Genomic DNA, 9819 nt, shown 5'->3' on the forward strand with positions numbered 1-9819 from the left:
TTGCAAATCTTGAATAAAGCTTTTCTTGTGAAAAGCATCTACAGTCTCTGTGCCTTTCCCTTTTCGTAATTTCCACGACAATTTGGCGACGAGGACGGGATGGCTAACTCCGTTCACTGATCGTTCCCGGGGACTCCAAGGTTAACTGCGCGCAGGGACCACAACAGTGTGGTTCAGGGAGCTCACACTCCATCTAGGCCGGAGTAGAAGGGACCCGCCTCGGACCTGGCAGGAGCGTCAGTAGATGGATACGCCATCCCGACCCTAAAAATTAAAGGGTGAGACTGAGTTTCTTCTTACAAAAACTCCATTGGGAGAAAGGTTCTAAAGACCTTTTAATAAGACCTGTTCAGGGAAAGGTTCTAAAGACCTTTTGATAAGACCTTTTCAGGGAAAGTTTCTAAAGACCTTTTGATAAAACCTGTTCAGGGAAAGGTTCTAAAGACCTTTTGATAAAACTTGTTCAGGGAAAGGTTCTAAAGACCTTTTGATAAAACCTGTTCAGGGAAAGGTTCTAAAGACCTTTTGATAAAACCTGTTTTGGGCCCGTGGGGCCCTGCGTGGAACAGGCTGCGCAGTAAACAGTTTTTGGGAAACTGTAATTAGTCAAGGATGAATATAAAATGCATGTATAGAAAAGATCATTTCTATAACATGACATAGATGTATACATGAAAGATGACGAAAACAAAACAAAAATATTAGAAAACCTGAAATAAACAAAAAAATAATAAAAACTAATAAATAAAAAGATAGAAGAATTGCCAGAATTCTTTAATGGTTTGTTGACAAGTGTGAAAATAGAGATGTCTCCCTCATAAACTAAAACGTTTTTGTGTCTGTGTGTGTGTTATCATCTGTTTTGAGTAAAACAGGAAGTTAGAGGAGTTTGAAAAGTGTAAGAAAGGAAAGAAAGATAAAGTAAAGTGGGATAACTATGGTAAGTGGGAGAGAGAGGCTGAGAGAAGGATAGAGTTGGAGTAAAAAGATAATGGTAAAGGAAAGTGTGACAGAGCGTGATGAGAAAGTGAAGAAAAGGAATAGGAATAGAGAGGATGATGAATGTGACATTCCACCTCCTTACTGTACTCCAATCCCTGCAGCTCCTGTACCAGCACCGGTCCCGGGCCCATCTCTATCTCCAACCCAGGCGCCGCCCCTGCCGTTCATCTACCCGAAGCTGGAAAACCTCATGGTCTCCCCTACAGGGTATAACCCTCTGTCTGCCTCCACTCCCTCTTCCCACACCGCAATTATTCCTTCTCCTGAACCAGCTCCCATGACTACCAGGTCCGGACGATCAGCCGACCCTGACCAGGCTTTCCTTCTGGCTCCATTGGTGTCTTACCCTAATCCACAGCCAAGGACAGGCTGGCCATAATGAATGGAGGTCTGCGGTCATCATCCAAAAGACTTGGAGACAGGATGAACTGAAGGACATTGCTAATGAAATGCCAGATCCCACCAAGGACTCAGTTGAGTTTGGGATTCACATGATCAAGTTGGTGCACCTTTACAAGCCGTCAGGAGCAGAGATTGCACACATCACTCGCTCCAGGATGAAACTACGCTGGGCAGACATCCAGGAGGGGTTCAATGAGGACCTTCTATGGTCCGCAAAGGGGACATACCAAACTCAACTCACTCTTCTCCTGGAGAGAATATAGACTGCCTACCCCACAGTGACTGATTGGGCTGCAATCCACAGTTGTGTACAGGGTCCTAAAGAATCCCTGGAAGACTACAGAGACAGGTTGGAGAAGTTTTTCAGGAAATACAGTAGCCTGACCAGCTCTGAGAACTTTAATAGCCTTATAAAGGCTGCCCTGGTGCATGGCCTCCAGCCTGCTTTGAGCAAAACTGTGAAGCTAACTTGCATAGGTTGGGAGACAGCACCTTTACAGACTGTGATTGAACATTGTAAACATGCAGAACGGCTGCTGCAGTCCGCTGATAACAAGGCTATATCCAAACAAGAAAAGGAAAACACCAAGCTCCAGGCTGCTCAGCTCATGTATCAGGGACAAGGTCAGCAATTTGGCAGAAAGGGGGGAGGAACTGGTGGTTTTCGGAAGAGTGGAAGAAATCAGAGAGGAGGATGAGGCCGAGGGAGAGGTGGACAGGGGCAGAGCGGGGACCAGACAAGAGATCAGTCATGTTACAATTACAGTAAATATGGTCACTTTTATAGAGAGTGCCCTGAACCGGAGAGACAGGAAGTTGTGGGTAGCGGATGGCAGACGTGACCACCACACAATGTCACACTCAATAAACCTAAGGATGACTGAAGTGTAGCGGAGACAGCTGACAAATTTTCATAGAAGCAGTTTCTTAAGAGATTTACCAAGTCCAAAGGTACCCCTTGTGTTACCCTTCTGATCGAAGGTATGCCCTTAAGTTTTCTAGTAGATACTGGTGCTGCAATGTCTGTTATCATGCATGACTCCATGTAGAATTTTTCCATGTCCAGTGAAACTGTGCTTCTTGTGTAGATATGATTGAATTTAATTATGCCTTTATCTGTAGATAGTATTCCAAATCATCACCAATTCATTTTATCTACATGTTGTCCCTGCAATTTGGCTGGCAGAGACCTCATGTGCAATTTGGGTATGAAAGTTACCTGTGAACCGGATGGTCTTGTAATACCACAGGAGGACTGTCAGAGATTGATGCTGTCTGACATTCAGACAGGTCCAGATTGGCATTATGCATGGGATTTACGACCAGATGTAGACCTTATGCGCCTTGGTGAAATCTACTCCATTGTGCGCTCTTTCTGGAAACAAAATGGTACGGTCATGCCTGAAGCGGGATTGTATTGCACTTCTCATTTCTCCCCATTGGTTAAGGACTTAAACTACGAGACTGTGATATGCAGTAATTTGTATATAGGACCAGACCACTGTGTATTTGCGGTCCAGTTAATAGGCAAACAACAATGATTGTTTAGCTTTTCTGATAGGATACCCCACATTTCAATAGCAAAGACAGATCAGGTTAACTGGGAGGATCCTGGCCCCTGGCTGGAAACTTTGCTTGACATGAATGATTGGATTACCAAGAAAGATGGTTCTATATTCTCCCCCCCCCAGTAGGGCCCTATACCCTCTTAGTAAGGAAGTTGAAGAAGGGATTGCTATTGTTCATGATTCCCTGGTAGCTCCTTTTCCCTGGTGCCATAATACTCTGCCCTGATTCTCTGTGTAACACTGCCATCCTTCCTGTTCATAAAGCTAATGGGGATTGGCAATTTGTTCAAGATCTTAGACCTGTTAATGAAGTAATACATGCTTGTTCCCCTGTCGTTCTCAACCCGGTCACTGTCTTATCTGATGTTCCACCCACCGCAAATTGGTTTTCAGTTTATAGATTTGGGTAACATATTTTTCAATATTCCTGTGGCAAAGGAATCTCAATATTGGTTTGCTTTTACGTTCCATGGGAAGCGATGGACGTGGTCCGTCCTCCCTTAGGGGTATGCTGAGTCTCCGACTGTCTTCTCTGCAGCGCTTGCTCAGAATTTGGAAGGGTTCGTACCTCTGGCAGGAAGTAAGCTCATTCAATATGTTGATGATTTACTCTTGTGCCCTGAGACTCAGAAGGATTGTGAAACTGATACCAGAGTGTTGTTGGAATTATTAGCTGAGAATGGCCACAAGTTTCCAAAACAAAATTGCAACTTGTCCAACAATCTGTTAGGTACCTAGGCCATGACATCACGCCTAACGGTAGATCGTTGGGTCCAGAACGCGTTAAAGCGGTGCTGGAACTCCCCAAACCAATAACCAAAGCCCAAATGATGAGCCTTTTGGGTGTGGCCAGCTACTGCAGAGCCTGGCTTCCAGACTTTGCTGAATTCACACAGGCTGATCTCATTCATGGTCACAAAATAGTTTGGACCACTGACGGACTTACTTCCCTGGATCGTCTCAAACACTCCCTGTCTACCTCTCCCTGTTTAGGTTTACCGGATCATGCGAAACTGTTTAACCTCTTTGTTTATGGAAAAAAAATGGGTTGATGTCTTCTGTTTTGACACAGGACCACGGTGGAAAGCAGCGGCCAGTGGCATACTACTCCAAGTTTTTGAATCTAGTCTCTCGGGCTCTGGTCTGCTGCCTAGGGGAAGTTGCCGCAGCTACCGAGGCTGTTCTGACTTGTGCAGATATTGTTGCCATGTGCCCTCTCACTGTTCATGTTCCACATGCTGTTCATGCTCTCATCTCACAGGCTAAGACAGCACATTTGCACCCTGCTAGGTTACCGCACTACCAAAACATTCTCCTGACAATGTCTCATGTTACGCTAAAGAGATGCACTGTTCTGAACCCTGCTACTCTTTTGCCTGCAGATGATGATGGTGACCCTCACGACTGTGCTGCCATATTAGAAAAAGTCAGTAAACCACGACCCGACCTCTCAGACACACCCATTGATAATGCTGATCTTGAGTTTTTTGTGTATGGCTCAGCCCAGCGTTCCCCCAAAGGGGAGCCCTTGGTATCATATACCATTACTTCAGCATTAGAGGTTGTTTAAAGTGCTAGATTACCCTCACACCTATCTGCTCAAGCAGCTGAACTGTTTGCACTCACTAGAGCCTGTATTCCAGCCCAACATCAGTCTGTTAATATCTACACAGACAGCAGATATGCCTTTGGGGTCATGCATGATTTTGGTACTCTGTGGCGCCAGAAAGGTCTCTTGTTGGAAGCAGTTGAAGTGCTCCTTTGACCAGAATCTGAAGCTTTGGGTTGGCCCTAATGGCCTCCCTGTCCTTCCTTACTCCTGTTACCCCTAAGTTGGCACATGGCCAAGACCATGTGTCCAAGGGTGGGGTTGTGAATATTGTACATAACTTTTGGTTTACACCAGGATTTTCCCTATATGCCAATCTGGGTTGAGGCACACTGATGCCTATGTTGACCCACCCTAGGCCTGAGTGTCAGTTTGAGCACTTAATGATGGATTTCATTGAATTGACTCTATGCCAGGGATACAAATATTGCCTGGTAATGGTGGATGCATACTCTAAGTGGGTAGAAGCGTTTCCTTGCAAACATGTCACAGCCATCACTGTCGCAAATAATTTGATGCGGGAAAGTTATTCCCAGATGGGGCCTACCATCAATATTGACATCACACAATAGCTCCCATTTTCTAAATAGTGTAATTGAATGCATCTGCACTAGTCTGCAGATAGCTACAATGTGTGCACTGATGATTCTATCATCCAGCCAGTGGTGGCTTGGTTGAGAGAGCTAATCAGACTCTAAAGACCAAATTGACCGAATGAATGGCTGAGACAGGGTTTTCATGGGTAACAGTGATGCCACTTGCCTTAATGTACTTGCGAGGCAGAGAGCATCGCGCTACGGGTCTTTCTCCTCATGAAGTGCTTACAGGCAGACCGATGAGGATGATCACCACTCCTTTCCCACAGAATAGACTGACATTGCAGGGCTGGTGAGTTATTGCATCGCACTTAACAATGTGTTGAAGTATATTTTTCCTAGGGTGAAAGCAGCCCTGCTTGAGCCAAAAGGAGGACCACACCACAAGATCCAACCAGGTGACTGGGTTGTCGTGAGGGACCTCCGTAGGAAGTACTGGCATCAGCATAGGTGGTTGGGACCATAACAGGTGCTACTGATCACCCAGTTGGCCGTGAAGGTTGCTTAAAGAGCTATGTGGGTCCTTTATACATTAAATCCATTGGTTAAATTAATTTGGAATTAATCTAAAACAGGTGCAAATCCAGTTCCACCAAATGGAGGTCCTACCGAGATCTTACAGATCGAAACTAAAGGAACTTTAACAAGGTAGGTGTCTGGTCTCATTAGTCTGGTAGTTCTTCTGGGAACCCCAGGACACGTTAGGCCTTTGTGTCCTGGGTGTTAGCTGGGACTTGAGTCCCTGGGAAATGCCTATTTTGCAGTCTAGCATTTTGATACCTGTACACTGTACTGTGTCCCAGGTGTGCCAGAACCCTGTTACCCTGGGTAGTTCCAGCCGCGTTTGCAATTGGGCCTACACACCCCAGAACCCTGTTACCCTGTGTAGTCCCAGCCGTGTTTGCAGTTGGGCCTACACACCCCAGAACTCTGTTACCCTGGGTAGTCCCAGCCGCGTTTGCAGTTGGGCCTACACACACCAGAACTCTGTTCTGGGAGTCCTCATGGTGTAGTCTGATGAGGTTTTATAGCCAGGTTTATAAACTTGGTTTATTGGAGGATGTCACGCCTTGATTCCGTGACACTGCACCATAATAATGACCCTGTAGAAATCGTAATTTTTTTATTTCATTCTCCTGATTCAAGAAATACCCTGAAAGAAATACCCATGTTCGTGTCCGCAATGCTTTCAAGGTTGAACGCTACATCCTGATACCTGACACGGGGCCCGCATCGCTGCTGTTTGAAAATGCCGACCACTGTACAGTTGGTTGGGCGGTCGTGAGGGGGGTGAGTGGTGATACCTTTTCTGTGGGTCTCTGTGGCTGGCGGTGTCGGGTAGTGCTATGCCCGATATGCTAAGTGGTATGTTCATTCTGGCCTAGTATGTAAAAATCTGAGATATTTGACAACTGGTTGCAAACCCTTTAGCCAAAGAGACAGTCTTATGTTCAATGGATGAATGTTAAATAGTTGAGTAATTCCTACAGGACACATGGAGAATAGGGACATGTGGAAACAAACGGGTGCAGCACAGCGGGATGATAGGTGTGGCCTCTAAATTATTTGGTTATAAGTCTTTCCGTGCATCAGTCTAAGTTACTAAATGTATATCACATGACCAGACATTTTGTTCAATCTAATACACAGTCTCAGACTTGATATTGGCCAGATGTGTAATTCAATAGTATTTCCGTATGTTGGATTATTGAGAATAGAGAGCATTGCTGTTTATAGTCTTGTGGTATGTGGAAGGAGGACAACAGGAGAAGGTTGATTGTTGAGAAGTAGTTTCAGTGATACTTTTGGTGATGTTGTCCAATGTTGGTTAGTCAATAAAAGATATATGAGAAGGATATTTAATTATTAAATGTGACATTTTGATATGTTGGTTGGTCAATTATATTCATGAGTTTGACGTGGACAGACAATAGGAAAGATAATGTGTTAATGGAATTGTTTAGAATTGATACATGATAAATTAGAAATTTGTAAAATGATGATTTTCTAATCTGGTAAAATATAGTCTCAGCGTTACAGCGTTCTGAACTGAATTACACCGTACCTTGATTTTTGTGACTTCATATATCTGTTTTCTGTCAACATCACCTTTCCTATAAGTTTTCTTAATTTCCACCCTAATGTTGAGTTGCTGCCTGGATATGACAAGCACATGTTTACAAACCACAACAATATTAGATGGGTAGGACAATAAATCTAAATTATATAATTAGCGAAGGATATCAGCTAAGTTGAAAGGATAACATATCTTACTATAGACGGTCTAAGAACCATGTCCGATTTTTTGTGTGTAGAAACTTACATTTCATATATTAAACATACATTAAATAAAGCATTTGGCCTGTGTTTCTGGCTCATCATAACTGGGTAAAGCCATGGGCTCCAGGTAGGGGGTCAGACCCACTAGGATGGCCCCTACCATTGTTTTCCATTTAAATCAGGGTAATCTATGGGTTCAATTTGTGTTCAGACTGGTCTCGCATGCGGTAATTAATTCAACATGAGCTTATTCAGTTTTGGGATAATCAAACATTAAATGAGCTAAATATATTTTCCTTTCAATAGCTGTAATGTTGAAATTTATGATTTTGAAACCAACTGAAGTGAGGGTAGAGACCTGAAGTCATCCCCCATTGTTGATGATAACATAAAAATGGAATATACATGAATGAATGAGCCCTAACTCTACTGCCCTGTACAGCTGTCCTCAGCCCTAACCCTAAACAAAAAAAAGTGAACCATTTCAAGTAACCTAATGTTAAATATGAAATAGAAATACACAAAATATTGTATCTCTTCAATATGATACTAACGTTCAGGAAGGACCTGATCAATCCTTCACAAACATTTGGTGATATTTGATAACATCTTATTGCAATTCGTGACTATTAAAAATGTGATTAGGCTGTAACATTAATCCCATTTGGTCTCAACTAGAAAGTAATGAAAATAGCCTAAATAGCTTTAGGAATTAACTATCATCTATGTTTTATATTCTGGGAAAAATATATGTTGGATGTAACATAACATGTTGCAAAAACAAACATCAAATCTTCCAAAAGCATGTGGGAAAATGTGTTATGGTCTGATGAAACCAAAGCTGAACTTTTTGGTCATGATTCCAAAAGCTATGTTTGGCGCAAAATTAACACTGCACATCACCCAAAGAACAACATACCCACAGTTAAGCATGGTGGTGGCAGCATCATGCTTTGAGGCTGGTTTTCTTCAGCTGGAAACGGGGCTTTAGTTAGGGTGAAGGGAATTATGAACAGTTCCAAATACCAGGCAATTTTGGCACAGAACCTTTAGAAACCCGTTAGAAATCTCAAGATGAAGAGGAAATTAACCTTTCAGCACGACAATGACCCAAAGCACACATCAAAATCCACAAAAGCAGGGCTTCACCAGAAGAAGATTTACTTTTTGGAATGGCCCAGCCAGAGCCCAGACCTGAATCCAATTGAACATCTGTGGGGTGATCTGAAGAGTGCTGTGCACAGGAGATGTTCTCACAATCTGACAGATTTGCAGCACTTTTGCAAAAAAGAGATCAAGATGTGCCATGCTAATAGACTCCTACCCAAAAAGACTGAGTGCTGTAATAAAATCAAATGGTGCTTCAACAAAGTATTAGTTTAAGGGTGTGCACACTTATGCAACCAGGTTATTGTAAGTTAATATAAAAAATCTCAAAGATTTCAGTTTGTTTTTCAGTTGAATTGTTCACGTTATAGGTCTCATTAAAGGTGGAAAATGTTCTGAAATTATTTGTATTAGAATGTAATTTGGATTCAGCTACTGGTTTCTGGGCTGTGTTGCGGTGTTTTGGCTCTTTTTTGCTCTTTATTGGCTTTTCTGGCTTGCTAGTTACCTGACAACTTCTATAAGGAGAAATATATTACTTTCAGTATGCTCATATTCTGTGCTATCTGGATCGCCTTTTTCCCAGCTTAAGTCAGCTCTCCTGGGAAATTCACTGTAGCTGTGGAGATATTTGCTATTTTGGCCTCCAGTTTTGGGGTGTTGTTCAGCATATTTGTTCCAAAATGTTATGTTATATTATGGGCACCAGAGAAAAATACAAAAAACACAGTTGTTAAAAATCACAGTAAAGTGATAAAGTTGCACTTTAAAAGGATGTGTTTTATTTGATTATCAGTTAAATGTATCATTTGAAGTAATTTCTGGAACTATTCAATTTGTCAGAACTTGCCTGCTTAACAGTGAAAGAAATTCCAATCCTAAGAAATTATTTGAGCAATAATAGCATGTTTTGAGTATGTACTTGAGTGCAAGTATTATTTCAGATTCCCTGCAGGTAAGGTACATGCAAATCTCTTCATCGTGAATGCAAATGACAAAAAATCATAAAGAAAATAAAATGGTTGAATAGATTATAAAAGCATATATAAATTTGATGTCTTTCTCTACCTTCTTGAACTTTGTCTCCTTTTTCGTCTGTTCAACTATTTTTCTAATCCTCTTTGATTGATTGTATTTTCATTTGTAAAAGCAAAATCTAATAACAAAAGGTATGTATTTTGGTGATCTGTAGATAATCTCTCTATGATTTTAGTTGCCTTTTCACCATATAAAAAAAAAATGTTTTAGGAGAACA

Source organism: Esox lucius, chromosome 1 (genome assembly GCF_011004845.1).
Source record: "Esox lucius isolate fEsoLuc1 chromosome 1, fEsoLuc1.pri, whole genome shotgun sequence".
In the NCBI taxonomy this organism is placed as follows: domain Eukaryota; kingdom Metazoa; phylum Chordata; class Actinopteri; order Esociformes; family Esocidae; genus Esox; species Esox lucius.